The 24,829-nt window shown below is 37.9% G+C and overlaps 1 protein-coding gene across 1 annotated transcript in view; it reads left to right on the top strand.

The window, feature by feature from the left end:
- The window catches only part of LOC131077795 (glycerophosphodiester phosphodiesterase GDPDL7), a 136,708-nt gene that overhangs the window by 9,857 nt on the left and 102,022 nt on the right, over positions 1-24,829 (top strand). The window lies entirely within an intron of this gene.

Raw genomic sequence — 24,829 nt, 5'->3', positions numbered from 1 at the left:
CATTGTTCTTCCCCATTTTCCCTCTTTACTTGTATTCGGGATTTTAAATCCCGATTGCAAGTTGGATGAAAATAATTGTTCTTCCCTTACGGATAAAAGATTTAACCATCGTTTGTTGAAATTCCAAGTTGCAAAGATGAGAAATACCCATCCTTTCAAAATCGGGTTTTTGGAACCGGACTGCATGTTGAAAGTTCTTCCCATTTTCTTGAAGATGATCTTCCCAAAATCTTTTCATATTCATTTCCATCATCCGTACATACCATTTCATCCACTCATTTCACACCTTCATTCATTTTCCCCATTTAAAGTCTACCTGCGGTCAGCCATCCAAAACCTGAAATTCACTTGTGAGTCCATTTTTGCATCAATTTCTCTCTTCCTTTGTCAGTCCGGTTTGCACACACGATCTACCAAATCAATGGATTAAGGCATGGGCCTTATTTTGCAAGCAAATTTCAAGAATGAAGGATGATACAAAGAAGAAATATAACAACAATTCATGGTTGAGAGCATAAAATGCTTTCAAGACAAAGATGGTCATGACATGAAAAGAGGAAGGCAGCCCGTTCCCTCTTGAAAAGCTAGTACTACCCCAAGCAAGAAGACAAGGATGCAAGTTCCCGTTCCGGTTCAAGATGTCTTTACCAATCCAGAATACTTCAAGTTCTAGCATCTTGAAGCGACATGAAGATCATCACAGACTAAGGATGATGCAGTTAGAGTCGTGTCTTTAGACACATGGAATAGTTTTAGTTATGCATTTGTAATTTCGTTTTGACAAGTTACATGTAAAAGTATTTTTTGTAAAAAGCAAGTTACACATTACTTGCACTTTTGTAATTACATGTAAGACAACTACAAGTTGTGTCTGATTAGGACTGTAGTTGGAATAAGTCTTAGTTAGTTAATGAAGTCTTAGTTAGTTATTGAATAAGTATTGGTGGTTGAGGGAATCTCTCAAGTTAGTTAGGATCCTCCCACCTTTTTCTCAAGGCTTCTCTCCTATAAATACTTGAGGGGTCTATTGTAATATTTATCTTTTGGAAAGCAAACAAAAACTCTGCCAAATTTACAGCAAGAAGTCTTTGAGCTTATGTATGTGAATTGAAAGTTTTGAAAAATAATAAAAAAGGATTACTCAAGTTTTGAGTCTTTGAGCTACATGTTTGAGTTTGAATCTTTTTATTTCTTCCATGCAAAGTGTTTCTAAAGGAGCTTAGTCTAATCTGATTTGAAGTCTTTGAGCTGCAAGTAGAGAAGATTAATTAAAATAGGAAAATCTCTAGAAGGAGCAACAAGTCTTTGAGCTTGCGTCTATTCTTGAAGAAAAATTATTGTTTGATAAGAAATAGCAGCAAGTCTTTGAGCTTGCATTAGTTCTTGTCTTTGTGTTGAAAGAATAGATTATTCCAGTCTTTGAGCTGTTGTCTTTTATTCGTTGTAAAATTTAGTATAGCAAAGGGTAGATAGGACTTCCAATAGTCAAGTCTTTGAGCTTGATATTGCTTTCCCGCCCCGAAGGAAGTGACGGGAGTTTTTGAGCTTTCAGGAGACTTCATTTCCTTTCTCTCGTTTTCATTTGAAGTTGTTACCATTATTATACATTTTCTTGCTATCACTTTTCTAAGGAGAGAAAAGGATATAGGCTTCCTTGAAGAAAGAAGGAAGATTGCTGTCCCATCCTGTTTTTATTTCAGTTTTAGATAGATGGGGAGAGCCTTCCCTTAATTAGGAGAGTTTCATACTCACACACTGTGGTTGAAGCCACAATTTTGTTTGCTTTCACGAGTGTACAAAATTTTCAACCAATAGAGCTACAGGCCCCTCTTGTACCAGTCCATCGTCGGTCTGGGTGTGGCTTATTTCCAACACCAACACCCCCCTTTAAGCCACACCTCTCGTGTGCTTGGGGCTCCTAGCCTGGACCTGGCTCTGATACCATGTTGAGACATGGACCAGCTAGGATTCGAACCTAGGACCTTCCATATGCTGCTGGAGTGCTCTACCACTAAGCTACTGGCCCCTCTTGGACCAGTCCATCGTCGGTCCGGGTGTGGCTTATTTCCAACACCAACAAAAGGTGGCGGCATGCGTTACTTCATTTGATGCTGTCATTCTTGCATAAAACATTAAAGATAGCCAAGGGAAAATTGTCGTCATATTTACATGATGGTCTTGCCTCATGATGATGAACTGCCTTTTCATAATTCAGATTTGAACTGGCCAGAGATAGAGCAGGAAGATATAGTCCGACAGTTATGGTCTTTTGCATGGAAAGCACAATCCGATTTCAATGAATATAGGAAGACCGTCACCCTATTAGATAAGATTGCAGAACAAGTTGAGAATCACAAACAACTTCTACGAGACGAGCTAACGATAGGAAGAAACCCAAATAATTGACTTCAGCAAAATGGTACTCCCAGTTGGAAGAGGTCCCGTATTGCAACTTGATACCAACTGTTGTGCATTTTGCACCCCATCCCCGTCATGGATAGGGGACCCCCGTCTCTGAGGTCTTCGTGTGAGAGAAAGTCCAAGTCAGAATGCCATTGAAGCCAAATTCGGTCTCTAAGGCCAAATTGCGAACTCAAATCTCCAAAATCGGCCTTATAGCCCAAACTGCGAGATACAAGTTTCAAAATTGGCCTCTTAGGCCGAAAGATGTCAACACCCTCATTCAATTGAAATAATGGTAAAGCTCTCAAAAAACCTTAATAGGCCGAAAATGGTGAAAGATCAAAGTCGCATTTAACTCCAAAGGGCCGAAAATGATAAGCAACTTCAAATCGCGCCAACTTCCTCACTGAGCCGAAAACCATGAAAACATCTAAGTTTGCATATTTACAACTCGCAAAATCAGCCTCTGAGCCGAAAATAAAGAAAGAAAATCGCAGTGTTCCACAGATGGTAGGGATGCGGAGACGGGGGGATGGGCTTTGGGGACCGGGGGACAAAGGGGAAAATTTTTGGGGACAGGGGGACTTGGGCTTGGGAGGGGGAAACGCGTTTCCGTGGAACACTGGAAAATCGCAAAACTTGTAAAAGAGAGGATAAAAGCCGAAGAATAGCATAAAGCTCACAAAAACTCTTCATTAGGCTGAAAAACTTATAGACAGGTCTAAATCGCGAAGTCCAAACAATCCTCATTTGCCTGAAAGCGAAATGCAGCCAAGAGCTTTCAAAATGGCTCCCTAAACCGAAGAACTTAAGGTTTTCCAAATTCGCGCAATATAGTGATTCAACCCAAAATAAGAAGTCGCGCGAAATGCTCAGTTCACCACGAAAATGGATAAAATCGCACAAACGCCCCCATTTGCCCGAAATCTTCAACAATCTAAAATCGTGCAAAGTTGCTCTCCAGGCCAAAAAACCACTTAAACTCTCAAATTGGTGTCTAGGGCCGAAAAAGCACAAATACAACCAAAATCGCGCAGATGCTTAAAAGGGCCCGAAGCTTTGATGACTTAGGGATAAAGAAAATACAACCCAAAATTCATGAAATTGGTGTTAAGAGGCCGAAATCATTCAAATCTCGCAAATCCCCTCCATAGGCCGAAAATGAGAAGAAGTTGACAGCTTCAAGATCGCAAAATTTCTTTTCATAAGCCGAAAAGGTACAAAGGCTTCCAATTTGCCCATTTTGATCAAGGAAGCCGAAATAAACCACTAGAACCCTAAGTCACGAATAATCCTTCACTAAGCCGAAAAACACTAAAAGATCAAATTCGCACAAAGTAGTGGTTTTAGGCCGAAAAACATAAGACTAAGTGTAAATTCGTGCAAAAGAGGTCATTTAGCTGGACTCCAAGAAGCAAAATCGCCCGAAAAAGTAAAATGCTTGAGTTTTTGAGGGGCGTTTAAAGTGTAAAAAACCAAAGTCGCTCATCAAGATCAAAATCCTTGAGTTTTATGTTAAAACAAAAGATGTTAGAAGCTGGAAAACACTCCAAAAGAAATAAATCGCGCAATCTCATTCTTTGGCCCGAGAACTTAAGGTTTTCCCAAACTCGCCAAATCTTCATCTAAGCTGAAAAGATTATGAAAGTCTAAGTTCACCCAAGCAGACGAGTTTTACAAAAGGACTAAGGGGACCAAATTTCAAAGGGGAGGCATTTTAAAATAACCTTTCAAAAGGTGAAGAGGGGCAAGTTTTAGAGCAAATCGCAGCCTTGCAAAATATCCTTAAACGCCGAGTTTGCAAAGTGCTCCAAATGGCCGAGTTTGTCTAAAGACATGGTTAAACAAAGAGCTTGCATTTTGCCCAAAGGTCGAACTCTTTCTTCAACAAAAGAGGTCTTGCATTTTGGTTTAAAGAACCGAGTTTCCTCCCTTAAGCAAGTTTACATTTTATACTAAGCAATCGGGTTTGGTCATCTTAAAAGCAAGTCAGTAAGCCAAGGAGCGTTAGTGGATTCAAATCACCCAAACGTCATCAGGACGAAGGATCAGATTTCACGTTTGAGGAGAGACATTTAAAAGATACATCTCATAAAGAGCGTCTCAAGCCTTCAACTCCATTGAGACGAAGCCAGACGTTAAATAAATTTAATATTTGTCAAATTAATTTAATTAATTTTTCAAATTGATTATTAAAAGTGAAATTGATTGTTTGCTGGTTGAAGGCATCGTCAGGAAGAACCAGGAGAAAGCCTGAAACGCAAATCAAAGAAGGATCCCGATCAAAGCCAGGAGCAAAGATGCAACGCAAGATTAAGCGATGAAACATTCGGAAGCATGCCGCTGGACGACAAGTTAAAGTCTACCATCAAGACCAAAGACTGAAGAACATTCAAAATGTAGCAAGTATGCATTCTCGAGAAATGCATAGCTAGATTTAATTCCAGAAATTCTTTTTTAAAAACTGAAATTGTTTAACTATAAGGTTGCCTGTGGGTCCTGCTCAAGATATTTTGAAACAAAGTGGAACACATGTCAGTTGTGGTCAGTTATGTTCAACTACTGGATAGACCCAAATTGAAACCAAACAGTTGTAGGCAGTTGAGATAGTGGTTGGGTAGATAACTTAGAATTGAGTGGGCATGGGTCAAAGCTGCCAGCTTCTGGAAGGCAAATTGCAACCCTTGGATGGAGTCAATCCTGCCCATCGATTCATATTGTAAAATCTATAAAAGGCCTCGCCTTTCTTTTGTAAAGGGTTAGATATTTTTTTTTGATAGTTAGACTCTCGTTAGATTATTGTTAGATTTTTAGGCAGTTAGAATAGGTTAAAGTTTTGTAGAAGGTTAAATTTTAGCAGTAGCATAGAGATGCTGCATAAATTGTTGTAATGGCAGCTGAAGCAAATATATGAACATTGAAATATGGTGTTTATTGTCTTTGTTTTCTTCTGTTTGCATGGTTTCCTTCAGCATTTTAGATAGATCTTTCTTTTGGGTGTGCAAGTATTTGATGGATTCAGGCTCATACCATTGAGGATATATTGATTATATGTTCTTGTGTATGGTTGTTCTTAGCCTTTAATTGCATTCAGTTCAATTGTAGGTGTCCGTCTGAGCTGCGCCAGAATTGGGTGCTCAACCATGCATTTGCAGTTTGAAAATCTTCCAAGTCCCTTTGAAGATTGCACTGTTCCTGCAAGGTTGTGAGCCATTCTGGCCAAGCAGGGATTGGTTATGTCTGTAAATGATGTTCAATTTACAATTCAATATGCAAGATGTATTCTAATTTGTATTCTCTATATCTATGTATTATCTATCTCTATTATAAATCTTACTATCTTTTTTGTTTGGTAGGTGAGAGGAGTATTTATTGATTTCAATATCCTCTTCACAAATATCAATTGATATATATATGCAGGAGGGGAGGATCAAGCAGTGCCTTGACCGGTCATGCCTTATGGACATGACCAATCAAGACACTACTTGATCGCACCCTTTGATATATACTATCAATCGGTGTTTATATTAATCACTAGCCCGATACTACTCAGGGTCTACGTAACTTAGTGTTTATGCCAATCGGTATTCACGTGGTATGCCAATTGGTGTTTGCGTGGCATATTAACCGATGTCAATCAGTGTCTAAGTTAACCGATATCTATCACTAACTAATGGTTATATATATCAAGCGGTGCATACTTTGCCACCCGATAACAACTCGATAATCATTATTTGTTTATTGCTGAGAACATATCCGATATAAATCGGGATACATGGTTAACCTGATAATCATCGGTGATCACAGTTATAATGCAAACCGATATGCCATGCTATAATATGATTATCGATATTGATCGACTAAGTAGATTTGATATATAAATGAGGAATGATTATCAAATTAAATAGCTTGAAGTTTTCTTGATAGTTTATCGATAGGATAAATGATTGAATGAGAGACTTCATTTATCTCTCATTCTATCATTTATCTTACCGAAGCTACCATCCATTAACACTCCCTCTTAGTTAGGTAAGATAAATGAGAGCAGTGTATCAAGCATCACAATTCAAATGATAGTTAGCATTCTTTACACAATCTAACTTTCTAGGAAATCATATCACCTAATCACATGATATGAAGTATCACCTAAACACGTGATACAAAATGTCCATCACGTCAATCTTGTGATGACAGGATATCACCTTAGCATGTGATATCAGTATTGCCTAAGCACGCAATACTTAAGGATAATCATATGAGAAAATATTCAATTCTCACCTTTATCCAAGTTGTGGTAGGCGCACTAACATCTTATACAAATGTTTTACCACAACACAATCATGGCTCATCCATGACACACCAGAGATCCAACATGATAACTGGTTTGGGCATTATAAGATAGTCACCTTATAATGTCTACATACAAGTATTCATTATCTTGAGAGATCGTCACCTCTTAGATATGAACTCAGGGGATAAAATCCAAAATGTCCTATCATGACAAAGAAGTTTACACATTAAACATCTTATTGATATGTAAATACAAATTACAAAGCAAATTACCTTTCTATCATACCTAAACCTTTTCTGAAGTGATCAACCTTCACTCTGGAAAGAGGTTTGGTTAGAATATCTGTCGTTTGATCTCCTGTACAAACATATTCTAATTGAATCACATTTCTATCTACCATATCTTGCACATAGTGGTATGGAATCTCAATATGCTTGGATCTGTCATGGAACACTGGATTAACTGAAAGTTTTATGCAGCTTTGATTGTCACAATGTATAATAGTGGGTTTCATAGGTTCTCCAAAGAACCCCACAAGCAACTTCCTAAGCCATATTGCCTCTCGGGCAGCCATAGAAGCTGCAATGTATTCTGCCTCGGTGGAGCTTTGAGCTATAGAGGACTGCTTCCTGCTGATCCAAGATATCATGGCTGAACCTAGACTGAAGCAACACCCTGAAACGCTTTTTCTGTCAGTTACACTTCCAACCCAATCTGAATCTATAAATACATGTAGGTCTATATCAACTTTCTCATATTTGAGACCAAGGTTTAGAGTACCTTGTAGGTATCTCATGATGTGTTTTACTGCAACCAGGTGTATCTCCTTAGGTTCACACATAAAATGACTTAAGGCATTAACTACATAACAGATATCTGGCCTTGTATTCACCAGGTACATCAGGGACCCAATCATCTGTCTGTATTGAGTAGAGTTAGTGGGTTGTGACTTTGCTGCTGCTTCTTTAAGTTTGTGTAACTTTGTTTCCATAGGAGAGGTCACGGGCCTACAGTTTAGCATTCCGAATCTCTTCAAAATGTCCAAGGTATACTTTCTTTGGTTTAGTATAATGTTGTCAGAATTCTGCCATACTTCCAATCCTAGGAAGTAATGAAGGAGTCCCAAGTCCTTCATATCAAATTCTTTGGATAGATCTTTCTTGCATTGATCTATAAGATGATCATTTCCTGTGATTAATAAGTCATCAACATATAAAATCAAGATTAGCATATCACCTTTATTTCTTTTGTAGTAGAGATTAGGATCTGCATTATTCTTAAAGAAGCCTAGTCTTGAGAGATAGGTGTCAATTCTTTCATACCAGGCCCTGGGAGCCTGTTTAAGCCCATAGAGAGCTTTCTTGAGTCTACACACATGAGACTCTGCATTATGAATTTCAAACCCTTCAGGTTGCTCTCGAGAGACTTCTTCTGAGAACTCACCATTTAGAAATGCTGTCTTAACATCCATCTGGTGTACCTTCCACCCCATAGCTACTGCAATGGCTAATACAACTCTTACTGATGTATATCTGGCAACATGTGCAAAAGTTTCTTCATAATCTATTCCTTCCCTTTGTGAGAAACCTCTAGCTACAAATCTAGCCTTGTGTTTTTCAATACTACCGTCTGCAACATGTTTGATCTTAAAAAGCCATTTAGATGAAACAACAGATTTCTTAGTTGGCCTAGGAACAATCTCCCAAACATCATTTTTCATAATGGACTGATACTCTTCAGACATGGCATCCTTCCATACTTGATGTTCAAGAGCCTCTGATACATTGTTTGGTTCGGCTTTAGAGAGATCATTCATAAGGGCAACATAGCTAGTGAATTTGTTAGGCCTTTTGCTTTCCTTGAAGGTCCCTAAAGGAGCAACAAACTTCTGAGCTTCTGCTAGAGTCTTGGTGGCCCATAGTGGTCTTTTCTTGAGATTTTCTCTAGGTGGACTTTGAGTTTCACTTATAGTTTCCTCAGAATTCTCCCTCTGAAGCTCAGGAGTAGGATCTCTATCTATGCTAGGGGTGGGGATATAGACTTCTGGGTCTAGAGAGTTTTGGGCTCTTTTGAAGGCTAAGCCTTCTTCAAAGATCAGATCCCTACTTAGTTCAATATTCTTTTGATCAGGTATATAGATCCTGTAAGCCTTGGAGGTTTCACTATATCCTACAAAGATTCCCTTTTTTCCAGAAAGCTCTAATTTTAATCTTTTCTCCTTAGGTACATGAATATAGACAGGGCATCCAAATATCCTAAGGTGGCTGATATCAGGTTTTGATTTAGTAAAGACTTCCTCAGGGGTCTTATCTTCGAGATGAGAGTGGGGACATCTGTTTTGAATATTTACAGCAGTGCTAGTTGCTTCTGCCCAAAGATTGACATTTAGATTCTGATCAAGAATCATAGCTTTGGCAGCTTCAATGATTGTCCTATTTTTCCTTTCAGCTATCCCATTTTGTTTAGGGTTATAAGGTATTGTTAACTCCCTCTTAATCCCTGAATTTTTACAAAACTCTTTAAATAATTCTGATGTGTATTCCCCCCCATTATTAGTTCTTAGGGTTTTAATTTTATTTCCTGAGTAGTTCTTTGTTAGTGATTTGAATTCTTTAAACCTATTAAGGATCTCTTTTTATTCTTTACATTTCAGAAAGTAGATCCAAGTTTTCCTAGAGTAGTCATCAACAAATATTACATAATACAAAAATCCCCCCAATGAAGGTACAAACATAGGTCCACATACATCAGAATGAACTAACTCTAAGATTTTACTTGTTTTCCCAGTACTATTTTGAAAAGCACCTTTAGTGTTTTTACCTAGGGCACATCCTGTGCATGCCCCTGAATGATATTGCTTTAACTTAGGTAGACCTGTGACAAGGTCTCCCATTGATGATAAAGCTCTAAAATTTAGGTGGCCTAGTCTTCTATGCCAGACTTCATTAGCATTTGTAGTTTCATGAATTAGGGCTAAGTTGGGCTCTGTGTATAGTTCATACAAGTAGCCTTGTCTTTGACCAATTGTTTTAGCTTTCTTGATGGATGAGTTCTTTGGCCAAGCCAATACTCTGTTGTCCATGAAGGTTACTCTGTATCCATTGTCCTCCAGTGCTGATATTGAGACTAGATTTCTCTTGATGCCTGGAACATATAGTGAACATATAGTACTCCTTTAAGTTGTAATGATACACCCGACTTTAGTTTGATGGTGCAGGTTCCAACTCCTTTGACTGGATGTGTAGAGTCATCTCCGATAGTTACTTCCTCATCATTCTCCTCTTTCATGGAGTCTAGTACTTCTTTGAATCCTGTAATGTGTCTGGATGAGCCACTGTCGATCACCCAGGAGTTCACTTTGTTTGATGCTTGGTTTGTGAGTGCTGAATATAGTACATACTTCTCAGAGTCCTCTTCCCTTTTAGATTTTCCTGTTTTGGCAAATGTGGCTTGCTTAGCTCTTTCTGGACGTTTGGCAACATAGTGCCCAAATTTGTCACATCTGTAACATTGAATTTGAGAAAGGTTCTTCTTGAAGGTGTTCTTGCCGTGACGACTTTTTCTCTTCTTGAATTGTTTTTGCTTGCTTTTCTTGTTTGAGTTCGTATTTAGAACTTGGAGATCTTCATCTATATTCTTCTGCTTGATTCCTTCCTTATTTTGCCTTGATTCCTCTTGGAGACAGTCAGCTTTTAGCCTATCGAATTTTGGAAATTCATCCCTTGCACTGATGCCTTGGACGAATGTTTCCCATATGCTAGGCAACCCATCTAGAGCAATGAGGTTAATTCTTTGCTTTGGATCTCATATCCGAGGGTTGCCAGTTCATCCCTTAGGGTAGATATTCGCATGAAGTAGGTATTGACTGATATTCCTTTTATCATGGCTATGTGATTTATTTCTCTTTTTAAAGCCAAGGTTCTACTGGCATTAGATATCTCAAAAGCATCTTCAAGTGCTTTGAACATGTTGAAGGCTGTTTCATGTTTCCTTATGATAGGCATAATATTGTTTCTTACCCCATCAACTATGATTTTAATAGCCTTTTCATTTCCCTCTCTCCAAGTTGTTTTGTCAGGTTCAATCTCAGGTTTTGCAGTTTCAGTCTTTACAAATGATTCGACTTTATTTTCTTTAAGAATCATTTGCATTCTGAACTTCCATGCTGAGAAGTCATCACCTCCTCCGAGTCTGTCTTCAAATCTGATAGCGCTAGCCATTGAAAGAATTGTGATGTTGAATATATGCTTGATTTGAATTTTTCGTAAAATTGAACAGCCTCAGGTTCGATTTAACTTGGCTCTGATACCATGTAAATGATGTTCAATTTACAATTCAATATGCAAGATGTATTCTAATTTGTATTCTCTATATCTATGTATTATCTATCTCTATTATAAATCTTACTATCTTTTTTGTTTGGTAGGTGAGAGGAGTATTTATTGATTTCAATATCCTCTTCACAAATATCAATTGATATATATATGCAAGAGGGGAGGATCAAGCAGTGCCTTGACCGGTCATGTCTTATGGTCATGACCGATCAAGACACTACTTGATCGCACCCTTTGATATATACTATCAATCGGTGTTTATATTAATCACCAGCCCGATACTAATCGGGGTCTACGTAACTTAGTGTTTATGCCAATCGGTATTCACGTGGTATGCCAATCGGTGTTTGCGTGGTATGTCAATCGGTGTCTAAGTTAACCGATATTGATTACTAACTAATGGTTATATATATCAAGCGGTGCATACTTTGCCACCCGATAACAACTCGATAATCATTATTTGTTTATTGCTGAGAACATATCCGATATAAATCGGGATACATGGTTAACCCGATAATCATGGGTGATCACAGTTATAATGCAAACCGATATGCCATGCTATAATATGATTATCGATATTGATCGACTAATTAGATTTGATATATAAATGAGGAATGATTATCAAATGAAACAGCTTGAAGTTTTTTTGATAGTTTATCAATAGTATAAATGATTGAATGAGAGACTTGATTTATCTCTCATTCAATCATTTATCTTACTGAAGCTACCATGCATTAACAATGTCGAATCCATCTACCCGCATACCGGTCTTGTCAATTTTAGGTTTCCAGAATTCTTCTCTTTTTTCTTTTATTTCCCAGTTCGAGAATCGCAGTAGACCAGCTTGTTGTGAAACGTAAATCCCCTTGTGCTCCTAGCAAAACACATCGACCATTGAGTTATCCCGCAGTCAAGAACTGAACCCGCATACCGGTCTTGTCAATTTTAGGTTTCCAGAATTCTTCTCTTTTTTCTTTTATTTCCCAGTTCGAGAATAGCAGTAGACCAGCTTGTTGTGAAACGTAAATCCCCTTGTGCTCCTAGCAAAACACATCGACCATTGAGTTATCCCGCAGTCAAGAACTGAACTCGCATACCGGTCTTGTCAATTTTAGGTTTCCAGAATTCTTCTCTTTTTTCTTTTATTTCCCAGTTCGAGAATCGCAGTAGACCAGCTTGTTGTGAAACGTAAATCCCCTTGTGCTCCTAGCAAAACACATCGACCATTGAGTTATCCCGCAGTCAAGAACTGACATTTGGAACCTTGAGGTTGTCCCCTTTGATCGATTAAAAACAACATTAGGGCTTCCTTATACAAGAGAGGATAGGATACTCTGCGAGATCATTCTATTCTGCATTGGTCGGATAGAGTTGCAGCAATGCAACTTTAGCCACGTCAACACCAACCTAGTACAGTGGCACATTCTTTTGAGCATGTCTGACTTTTTCTGAGCTACCGTTTTTGATTGGGAAGAATTCAAAGGTATTTTGCTGACATTGATCAAAGAAGAAGAAAAGGTAGATGAGATCGACAACTAGATTGTGGAGCTGAACCCAGTACTTGACGATGGAGCCTGAAGGTCTTGCAGCCTTACCTGTTGTGAGGCAGTTTATATTTTGTGTTGCTCTTTAGGATTTTTGTTTTGAAACGGTCATGATTAGGATCGTTAGCTTTAGTAACTGTTTCTTGGAAACGGAAAGATAGGAGGGTTATAGCTACAAATAGGTAGATTAGTCAATTTTAAAAGATATTTTGGGCAAACTTTGTTTTTCAAATTAGAGCAAAACTTTTATGCATGGGATTGTCTGCTATTTTTAATATAGAAGACCTACTGGTGGTTTTCATATATTCATAAGCTTTGAATTATGGTGTATGGATGCTTTTTTGTTCTTTGAAATGGATGTCAGTTGGTGAATTTATATTGAAATGGTAGATGATTTGATATTTCAGTTGCTGTGGAATATTAGCTGTGAATGGTGTTTTGTAGTAGCTTTATTTTAAAATCTGAAAAATTCTAAAAATATTAGTTAGTATTGTGAATGCCTTTATAAAGCTTTTTAGTTAAAAGCTCTTTCCTTATTTGCTTTCGGGTTAAAAGCATATGAGTTGTTTGTCTATTCATTAAAAAACATTAGAAGGTAGCTGCCACCTTGTAAAGTAAGCAGAAAATCAGTCAGTTCATATTTTGTTAGGCTGGTTCAACTGTGGTTACATTTGTCATATCCGTGGGCATGAGAATATAGAGTTAGGTGACAAATCTGTTAACCAACAAACCCTAAGGATCTGTGATGTCAAACTTACATTTACTAGCAAACTGTATTCAAATCAGAACTAAACACTACAGACATGAAGCTTGATTTTACTCACAAACAACCTGTTTGCCTTTTAGGAGGTGCAAGAAGCGACCAGATCTGAAATAAATCACTGCAGATTTCTAGTGCTTAGGTACAGTTTTGTAACAGCTACCCCATATGAATGCAAGCAGCTGCTATATTCTTTTTCCTCTGCCTACCGACTGTCTTGAGTGGTAAATTGACCCGAGGATGGAGAGTCTGAATTATAGTCTGTGATGTCCCTATCCAAATGCTAAATCTCTAAAACCAAATATTGTATGGAATAAAAGATAGAAGGATGGTAACAAGAGAAAGCTGCTTGTATTATTTTTATAAATGATAAGAGTATTCAAAGCCAACAAAACTATCTAAACAAACTTGCATAGAGATCAGGCCTACTACAGATGTTGAGGACTTTGATATGCCACTGATTAGTGAACCTTCAAATTATGACCAATATCATATGACAAGAAACTATACTTGATTTCATGCCAACTACTAATTTTGATTAAGCAATTTATTGCATGGATAATATGAGTATGAATCCAGGTTGATCAAAACATGAAGTTGCCTAATATGAAGTAATTAATGTGTCATAAGGTGCAGCGCCTATCTTAAGGAAGACTAAAGACATATAGTGATTGAAACAGCGATTAGTAATCAAGACTTTGATTAAACAAAGTATGCAAGACATTGAATATGCAGCGACTATGACAGCATTAACCAACTATGCTATGTAAGACATCGACTAAACAAAGCATTCAGCAACTAAGACAAGACGGGGGTCTCTGTAATATGGTGGACTCCGCATGAGATTAATATAATGAGCAGCGACTTGTATTAATAAACAAATACAAATGAAGACAACGTTTAAAATAAATATAATAGCAATGGAGGCCCAGCATTGAAGAACGTTTCATTTATCAAGGAATACGACCTGTTGGGACAAGTCAGCAATATAATTAAACAAGTCTGATTTGACTTAGTAAAAAGGGGAAAAGCAACGATTTGTTAAATAAACAATGGGATTATAGTTTGGTTAGTGACTTTGTTAGGCAGTAATCATACGGAACTGATTCATTACAATTACTAAGTGAAAGGATACGATTTGTTTAAGTAAGTAAATAAAACAATAATTCTGATCAATTAAATAATATAAGACAACGATCATAGCATATACAGCAATGACAAGATGGAAGACAGCAGCAACCTTGAAAAGGCCGATGTCAAGATTGTGACAAAATCAGTAAACCAGAATGCATAAGACACTGACTAAGATTAAAAAGAGTGGTTTTTGTTTGAAAGAATAATCACAACAGTATACTGGAGTGTTGATGTCTTTTTTATGCACATGCGAACACAAAATAAAATACTCAAAGAGTATCTTATCCTCTCTTGAACAAAATCTCTCAAATGCTGAAGATTAGCTTAAGGATCACTTGAAAAGACTCCAAGGTTCATGAATGTAGGGTCACTACGTGTGGATAAGCTCATTGGTTTGATGTGATTATGCTGGAATCACAAGGGGACTTACATTTGAATGCCTAAATGCTTGAATTGCTGGAACTTAGGTCCTATCTATTCAGTTGGAATATAAAAAAAAGAGCAAAAAGAGATGGGGTTTGAGAAGTCTACACTACTCCTAAAGCCTAGAATGTAAGAAGATGAGTGAATGACTAGATGGAATCCTACTGGGCGAGGTCTCACCATCGACTTGAACAATTTGACACAAGCTTAGTGCAGTCTTCTAAGGACATTTCAAAGATATTCAAATCATTACCATCGAATATTGCTCACCATTCAAGTTAATGCATAAACAATGGATGCATAACAATTTGAAGTTAAGCTCATATCACTCCAGTTGACCACACCAGACACACTTACAATCAGCAAGAGGCTAGTGGTTTGGACTAGGCAGATTCCACACAAATGCATTCAACAAATTCCTCCATTTAGTCCAATGATTTACCATCTAACATGAAGATCTAACAAAAAACCATACACATTGTAAAGAAACAATACACTTCACCATAACTTCAATGAAAATGGAATTCATTTACAACTTAGGCAACAATTTTTGCCTTCTCCTCCTATTCTACTCTAACTTCTATTCTATCTTCTATTCTATTCTCTTCTTGCTACTAACTATTCGCTATTAGCTATTAACCTTTACAAATAAAGAGTTTGAGCTTTATATAGAAAGCTCATTTACAATGAACGACCAAGATTGATTCTCCATCAATGGTCAAGATTTTACAATGAAACCTTAATTAGGGTTTGTTACAACAAACTCTTCTTAGCCAATGAGAAAATTACATTTAGAGAATGTGAACCAATAGATATTGAGGGTAGTTACATCGGAGTTTGTGCCTTCATATATGAGCTTGATTCATTGAACTTAGATGCATTGATGTGGACTCCTCGAATTGGAGGAGTAGTGACTGGGATGCCACCTCAATCTTAGACTTGATTTGATTCATCATCATGAAAAGATGTTGAGAGATATCTCTTGATACTCAACATTATCTAGTTTGCTTAAAGTGATGATGATCCTCCTTCGTTTGTGACATACTTGATGAACGATGCAACTGGTTGAATGTAGCTTTTCATTGTACTGACTTCAATTCTTGGCTTCCCGAAGGGAATTCAAGATTGTAAAACATTCTTCCATCATGTAGGTTATCCTTCCTTTATACTCTAGTGCCTTGAGGTAGTTTGGATGATATCTTGCAACTTTTGATCTCTCCATGTCAATGTGATAGAATTAAAACCTTGAAGATATCACACTCTACTGCTTGCAGCTGTTAAACATTTGAAGTCTTTCAACCTAGTAGCACTTTGAGTCTTCTTTCATGCATTTGAGGTGTTTTTGATGCTGATGAAGCTTCTTGAAGATGTCCTCCTTGTCTTTGCTGTTGAAATTCTCTCCTTGAGATACTTGTTACAATCTTCCTCCAACCTGGTCCTTTTGATCTCTTTCCTTTCCTCCTGCAAAACAAACAAATGGGCATCAAACATACATTATAATTTATATATGACCTTTACATACTCCCATTTTGACTTGATCTCTCATTCTGATTTTATGTGATTTTCTCTAAATCTTATCAAAGGACTGACAATAATCAATGAATTCACTGTGTGGAAGGTAAACTTAATGTCCTAGGGCAAATCTGGGTTGTCTTAATTATCGAATTTGTTTGCCTTGATCATCAGGTTTGCACCTTTAATGTCTAATTTCGCCCTTGTGCTGCAACAACTCGCCTATATTCTGAAGATATTCGCTCATTTGTTGACAAAATTCGATGCCTAGCTGAAGAAATTCGCTAAATCTGCTCTCAAAATTTGCTGATTGTAGGAGGAACTTGCTGTGAATTGACGTTTGAATGAATGTTGTTGAGTCCTCTTATATAGGTGTCTTAATGAGGAGCTGTGTCCTTTTAGGGTGAAGCGACTTGATCTTGGAGCAAATGTAATTGAATTTATTCCTTTAGTGCAGCCGACTTGAACATTTTAACTTCTCCTTTTGGAATTTGAATTTTAAATTGATTTTTGGCACCAAATTGTTTTGATCTTGAGGAATTCACTCAAGATAGAGAGCAAGGTACATGATTTCAAAAAATTCGCTCTCAAGCTTGGGCAAGGTACACGGCTTGGTAAAATTCGCTCTAAGGCTTGGACAAGGTAAATGTCTTTATGAAAAAGTTCGCTCCAAACACGAGGCAATGTACATGGTTCGCTCCTGACATGAGGCAATGTACATGGTTTGAAAAATTCGCTCCTGACATGAGGCAATGTACATGGCCTTGAGGAATTTTGCCCCAATTGAGGAGTGTACATGCTTCTTGATGAAAATTCTCTTCAAACCTTGAGTGATGTACATGCCTTAATAATTTCGCTCCAAGCATGAGGCACTGTACAGTCCTTGGGTAAAATTTGCTTAAATTCATGGGCAAAGGATAACACTTAAAGACAAATTTGCTCCAAATTTAGAGCAAAGGACTGCCACTAAGAAAGTTCGCTCAAAATCTTGAGCAAAGGACAGTCTTCAAATCGGCTCAAGGGAATGATAATATCAGCAGTTCTGCATCCTATCTTGTGCAAGTGGAGCAAATTCGCTTCAAGGTTCATGTACATGAAGTGGATCTCAAATTCAACACTTAGTGTTTGCTCGCTCACCTTGCTTCACTCCATCCATTCAAACTTGCTATCATCTTGTATTCCTTGCATCACACAAAAGAGAACATCCAGAATCAAAACTTGAGAATGAAAATAAGATACAGGTAACTGAGACAAGATAAATGTTAGCAAATAGCTTCACAACATTCATGACCATCATTGTCTATCTAAAATCATTGATAATAGACTTCCTTGTAAGCCCCTCCTTTCATTGAAACTTAGCAAAAAATTTCCATCTGCTGCTCTGCTATTGAATTTAATTTCTTCTGAAATCTGATATCCTTGTCTCTGGATCTGCCATGATTTATTTGTATCTTTGCTGTAACCTGCTTTTCTGATTCACTGTTATTTGCATTTCAGATTTTGGAGAGGCTGTGTGCAGAATGATAGAACTTTGAGGAGATTCATATAATATGGGGTAAAAAAAACAAAACAGAATGCCTTGTCTCACATTCACCTCCAAAATTGCATCAAAACAAACCTCAAAAATTGCATCAAAACAAACCTCAAGACTTTGCCTCAATGTCTGACTGAGAATTCACCTTGATCATGGAAGAAATTTGCCCTAAGAATCAGATGGAGTTCTCCTTATCTCTGCTCATGAATCTCAGTCCTAAAAATGCCTATGAATTCATTCAGGCCTGCACCTCCTGAATGCTCCTTGGAATCTGTTTACCTCAATTCAAATATGAGTTCGTACCTTTATCTTGTCATTTACTTGTGCTCTTCTTATGATCTGATTTTGAATTTAAATCCCCTCCTATGTTTTGTTCATGTGACACATCTTTCACTTCAGAAGCCAGCTTGTTTATTTAATGCTGCCATCTCTTGCCTGATGTCTCATCGTGGCATATGATGGAAGGAGTTAGGATATGGGGAGTAAAGTGGAACGGGAGGTAAAAGGGGTAGTGGAAGGGTAAAGGTGGGGTAGACTAGATGGAATGAGGGTTGGGTAGGGTGGTAGCTAAAGGAAAAAGGGTATGATGGTAGGTAGAAGGGAAAGGGGTGTGGTAGGGTGGAAAGGGAGCGTGGTTAGTGTAGGAGATGAGGTAGGATAGAAGGTAAGCATAGGGAAATAAGGAGGTAAAAGGTAAGGTACGGAGGTAGTGTTGACGTGTCTAAAATCGCTGAACTTGCGACTTCATCCGGCCAACGCAGAATAAAATGTACTCGCTGAGTATCCTATCCTCTCTTGAGATAAGGAAATCCCTAATGCTATTTTTTGTTTGATAAAAGGGGACGACCTCAAGGTTTTGATTGTCAGGTCTTGACTGCGGGATTACTCAGTGGTCGATGTGATTTGCTGGGAGCACAAGGGGACTTACGATTTGCAACAAGCTGGTCTGCTGCGATTCTCGAATTACGCAATAAAGAGCAAAAGGAAAGGTTAGGGAGATCTAAAACTAACAACACGGGTATGCGGGTAGACGGATTCCACATAACCAATTCCTGCTTGGCCAGAATAGCTCACAATTTTGCAGGATTGGTGCAATCTTCAAAGGGACTTGGAAGATTTTCAGACTGGGGATGCACGGCTAAGCACCCAATTCTGGCGCAGCTCAGACAGACACCTGCAATTGAACTAAGCACAATTAAAGGCTTAGGTTAACCATACAAAAGGATACACAATCAGTATATCCTCAATGGTATGAGCCTGAATCTATCAAATACCTGCACACCCAAAACAGAAAGATCTATCTAAAATGCTGAGAGAAACCATGCAAACAGGATGAAAACAAGACAATAAACACCAAATCAATGTTTATATATTGATTTCAGCTGCCTATTACAACAATTTCTGCAACATCTCTATGCTACTGCTTAAAATCTAACCTATTCTAACTCTAAAATCTAACTCTCACCAGAGTCTAACTATCCAACAATCTCTAACTATCTAACCATCTAACCCTTTACAAAAGAAAGGCCTCTGCCTTTTATAGATATTACAATTTTGAATCGAAGGCTAGGATGGACTGCATCCAAGGGTCCTGATCTGCCTTCCAGAAACTAGCAGCCTTAACCCATGCCCATTAAATTCTCACTCATCCATTCAACCACAATTTCAACTACCTGCCACTATTTGGCTTCAATTTGAGTCTATCCGGTAGTTGGACATAACTGTCCACAACTGACTTGTTTCCCCTTTCTTTCAAAATATCTGAGTGGGACCTACAAGTAGTTTTACAATAAAACAATTTCAGCTTTTTAGAAATTGAATTCCTGAAATTAAATCCAGCTGTGTGCCTTTTCTCGAGAAGGCATAAACTTGCAGCATTTAGAGTGTTCTTTGGTCTTTGGTCCCGGTGGTGGACTTCATCTTTGTTCAGCGGCATGGTTCCCAATGTTTGGTTGCTCTCGCGCTCCTGGAGCACGTTCCCACATTCTTTTTCTTTTCTAGTTTTCAGCGCTTGGCCTTGATTGCGATCCTCCTTCGATTTGCGTTTCAAGTCTTTCTCTTGGTTCTTTAATGACGTCCTGCGACCTGCGAACGATTAATTTCATTTCAATAAATCAATTTGAAAAATTAATTAATTTAATTTAACAAATATTAAAATTTAACGCCTGGAGGGTTATTTGAAAATTTCCCAAGTTTTAACGCTTTACTCCTTCCGTGAATTTAGTTGTTCCTGGCAATTTCGGGCAAAAGGGGCGTTCGAAGAGTTTTAAAAACTTTGACATTTCACCCCTTATGGTGAATTTTAGGATTTTGGGCACTTTTGCAAACTTTGGGATTTTGGAGTGTTTTGCCAACTTTCACTTTTTCAAATTTTGGCTAAAAGGTCCGAATTTGGCCATTTGGGGCATTTTTGCCAACTTTTCACTTATCAGAGTTTGGCCTAAAGGCCCAAATTCGGCCCTTTGGGCACTTTTTGCAACTTTTTCACTTTTCAAATTTTCACTTAAATGCCCAAATTCGGCCCTTTGGGCACTTTTTGCAACTTTTTCACTTTTCAGATTTTGGCCTAAAGGCCCAAATTCGGCTCTTTGGGCACTTTTTGCATCTTTTCACTTTTCAAATTTTCACTTAAAGGCGCCCTAATTGATTTCAGAGAAGCAATTGAAAAAATTATATTATTTGCATCAACCAGTCCTAAAAAGAGAATAACTAATAAATTGGAATCGTTAATTCCATTAACGGAAACTTTTCAAGATTTTTTTGGTTTACACCCTTTATCAAAATTTTTGGATCAAACTAATCCATTGGCAGAAATAGTTCATAGTCGAAAAGTGAGCTCTTTGGGCCCTGGAGGATTGACAAGTCGAACATCTACTTTTCGTACACGGGATATTCATCCTAATTCGGCCCTTTGGGCACTTTTTGCAACTTTTTCACTTTTCAAATTTTGGCCTAAAGGCCCAAATTCGGCCCTTTGGGCACTTTTTGCAACTTTTCACTTTTCAAATTTTCACTTGAAGGCCCAAATTCGGCCCTTTGGGCACGTTTTGCAACTTTTTCACTTTTCAGATTTTGGCCTAAAGGCCCAAATTCGGCCCTTTGGGCACTTTTTGCAACTTTTCGCTTTTCAAAATTTCACTTAAATGCCCAAATTCGGCCCTTTGGGCACTTTTTGCAACTTTTTGCAATTTCGGACCTCTAGCCAGTTTTTGCAACTTTTAGCATTTTCGGACCTTATGGGCATTTTTGCAACTTTTTGCATTTTTGGACCTTATGGGCATTTTTGCAACTTTTTGCAATTTCGGACCTTAAGGGCATTTTTGCAACTTTTAGCATTTTCGGACCTTATGGGCATTTTTGCAACTTTTTGCAATTTCGGACCTCTAGCCAGTTTTTGCAACTTTTAGCATTTTCAGACCTTATGGGCATTTTTGTAACTTTTTGCAATTTTGGACCTCTAGCTAGTTTTTGCAACTTTTAGCATTTTCGGACTTTATGGGCATTTTTGCAACTTTTTGCAATTTCGGACCTCTAGCCAGTTTTTGCAACTTTTAGCATTTTCGGACCTTATGGGCATTTTTGCAACTTTTTTCAATTTCGGACCTCTAGCCAGTTTTTGCAACTTTTTGCAATTTCGGACCTTTTTGGCCCGAAAGTTCGAAATTCGCCCTTCTTAGGTATTGTGGCGATTTTAAACTTTTTCCGCAAGAAGTGCGAGCTTGGGCACTTGGGCGAGTTTGTCAACGTTGGCACTTTGCATATTTTATCTCCTTTGTATCCCTTGGTGAAAATCGACATTTCAACGTCATTGCAGGCTTTAACTCTTTCTTCACATTTAGGCGATTTTGCGAGAATTGGGGAGTTTTAAGTTCGCAATATGGCCCTTCGAGGCATTTGGTTTTAGCGGCACTTGACCTTTCATATCCCCTTCCTCTTCCGCAAAGACAGAAAGGCACAAACCGGGGGGTCCCTGTCCAAGACGGGGATGGGTGTGCGATTCACACAACAGGTAGGAGGTGTGTTAAATGGAAGTGGAGGGAGATGAGAGGGAGTGAGGGAAAATGGAAATGAAAGGGGAGGTGGAAGATAGGAGAATGTGGTGATGGCAAAGGTGAGGAATGGAGATGGGAGGGATTGGGTTTGGGCATCCACTGATAGGACTGGGAGAAGTGGAAGGGATTATGCCTTGGCTAGGCAAAGGAAGTGTTGAACCTCACTTCATCCTTAAGAGAGAGACTTGATCGGCTCCTGAGCGACTACAAACAAAAGGTTAATAGCAAAGACTCGACAACAACCAACAACAACCAACCAAGCTAAGACAACAAACCTAGAAAGCAAAAAAGTGGGGGTCCCCATTTGCAATGGGGCGATGTGTGAATACCTCACAACAATACAACAATGACAAGAAGGAAGACAGCACCAACCTTGAAAATGCCGATGCCAAGATTGTGACAAAATCAGTACACCAGAATGCATAAGACACTGACTAAGATTAAAGAGAGTGGTTCTTGTTTGAAAGAATAATCAGAACAGTATACTGGAGTAAGACTAAGTTTAAATATAAGCCGATCTCCATTAAAAGTCTCTGCGATCTGATTTAACTACAATCAGAATAAAGACTAACCGCAATCAGTATTAGGATAACGTGTATTCTACAGAAAATGTGTTAAGAATCGCATAACATTATGATTAGTTAATTAGTGCTATATTGTTTTTAAGCAGCGATTAGGAAGCAAAAGAACAAGAGGTGCGATGACATTTAATGGTCAAAGGGTGCGATATCTTACTATTAATAAGAGTAAAAGAAATATAGACAGGAAGGCAACGATTTGTGTAAACTAAACATAATTACCTATGGCAAAGAGATGCGACCCGTTATTTGATGTGTCTATTTGAAGGGTGGTGACCATAATGAGATCGCCTCCTTTGGGGGAGATATAAGATAATAATGGGAATGATGGAAGTTGGGGGATGTTTTTGGAGATTATAATATGGGAAGAATTGCCAATACTATGTTCAGGTCTTTGATCTGACAGAGATATCAGTTAAAGTAAGAGGACTTAAATAAAAATTCAGATTTATTAGTATTAAACTAAGCTTGCCAAAAGTGCTTTGTGGGCCCCAAACAATCAGCAGCTAAATAATTGTTATTTTGATTCCTGTAATAAAAGGATCCTCAAATGGTGATTGCAGCATTTAGAAAGGTATTTTATGGAGATTCCACAATTATTGTTGTGTTTTTGCAGCAGTTCCACTAAATAGAATGGGACTCACTTGGAAGAATGAAATATTGGTTGTGTTTCAGCCCGACTTAAGCTTTCACAAGGAAATTGCAGATTATTGATTTTGATTCGAGCAATCAGCATTACCGAAGGGTGTCAACAAAGTTCAAAGAGGAGACAACAACATGTTGAAGATTTTAGATTTTGTTTGCTAAAAATTACTCGTGTTTTTTACCCCTGCTCCACTACTTGTGGGATATCAATCAGATAGAAGCTGCAGAAAATCATGGTCAGGTCTCTTTATTATTTTTCTAAGAAGTTCATATTTGAAAACCTTAGATACACTTGTCATTTTCAGAATATTTTTTTCTCTTTAGAAGAAAATATAGAGTGGTGAAAATAATTTATTGAATATTTTAATGAGTTGTCATGTTGGTTAAGATTAAAAGATTGATGTTATGGTAAAGACACAATATTAATATTTAAAATGAGTTGAAAGTTTTCTCAGACTTGTTGATGGGTGTTTTATGACCATATGACCATACCAACACAGAATAAAAATGTCAAAGACACTTTATCCTCTCTTGAGCAAAATCGCCTTTTATGTTAAGATTGTAGAAGTTCATAAAAGTGATTCCAAGGTTCCTACTGCGTACATGCGACTTAATGTTAGATATAGCTCATTTGGTATGATGTGTGCTGGTAATCCAAGGGGGACTTACGCTTTTGTTGTTCATCACTTATCTTGATGCTATGGTTGGAACTTCATCATCGGATATTGCAGGATTGTGATGCTTCTTCCTTGAACAGACTTAATTGGAATTGAAAAGAAAGGACAAAAGGGAAAAGGTTAAGATGTCAATGGACGAATTCCCAGTAACCAAGTCCTGCTTTGCCATGCTCAGCAACAACTCCACAAGAACTAGTGCAATCTTCTAGGGATTATGCAAAGAGTTTTCATATCACAATGAGCACCATCATAACAAACAATGTGCATTCCATGATAGAAGTTAAGCATCCATATAAAAAAGGCTTAGGGTAACTTTACACTGCAAATAGAAATCATCTAAGTGCAAAAAGTATGAACCATTGAAATTCATCAAACATTGTCATATTCTCCATAAAATCAATGCACTTCTAGCAATTTGAGAAATCGAAGGAACGCCATGTAACAAGCTGAAATAAACATGAATCCACCTTATCTTCAATGAAATCAAATTTTATTTCCCCAAGTCTTACAACAATGTCTTCTCATTGCCCTACTCTATTTCTACTTTAAAGAGCAAGAGCTCTATTTCTAATGAGCTATCTAATGATTACAGATGAGAAGGAATGGGCCTTTTAGAGAGATCCTTCCACAAATGAATGACCAAGATTGATTTGCAATCAAGGGTCGAGATTACAAGATGGAACCCTAATTAGGGTTTCAAAGTAAATGACCACCTTTTATACAAAAAGAACTAGAGTAAAGAACCAATAACTAGATGTCGACTAAGCATCAGACAATTCATCATCTAGAAGTAAGCGCCCCTTATCTCTCTCTTTGTTGGCAAATTCAATGAACTTAGACATCACTATCTCGAGTTCATCTTTAGAGACACTTGGAGAAGTCTTGTGCTTGTATTTCATGACTGTGATATCCTTTTCACACTGACTGAGAGTCTTCTCCCAT

The sequence above is a fragment of the Cryptomeria japonica genome, chromosome 10, assembly GCF_030272615.1.
Source record: "Cryptomeria japonica chromosome 10, Sugi_1.0, whole genome shotgun sequence".
Taxonomy (NCBI): Eukaryota; Viridiplantae; Streptophyta; class Pinopsida; order Cupressales; family Cupressaceae; genus Cryptomeria; species Cryptomeria japonica.
This window is presented reverse-complemented; position numbering and strand designations above follow the sequence as displayed.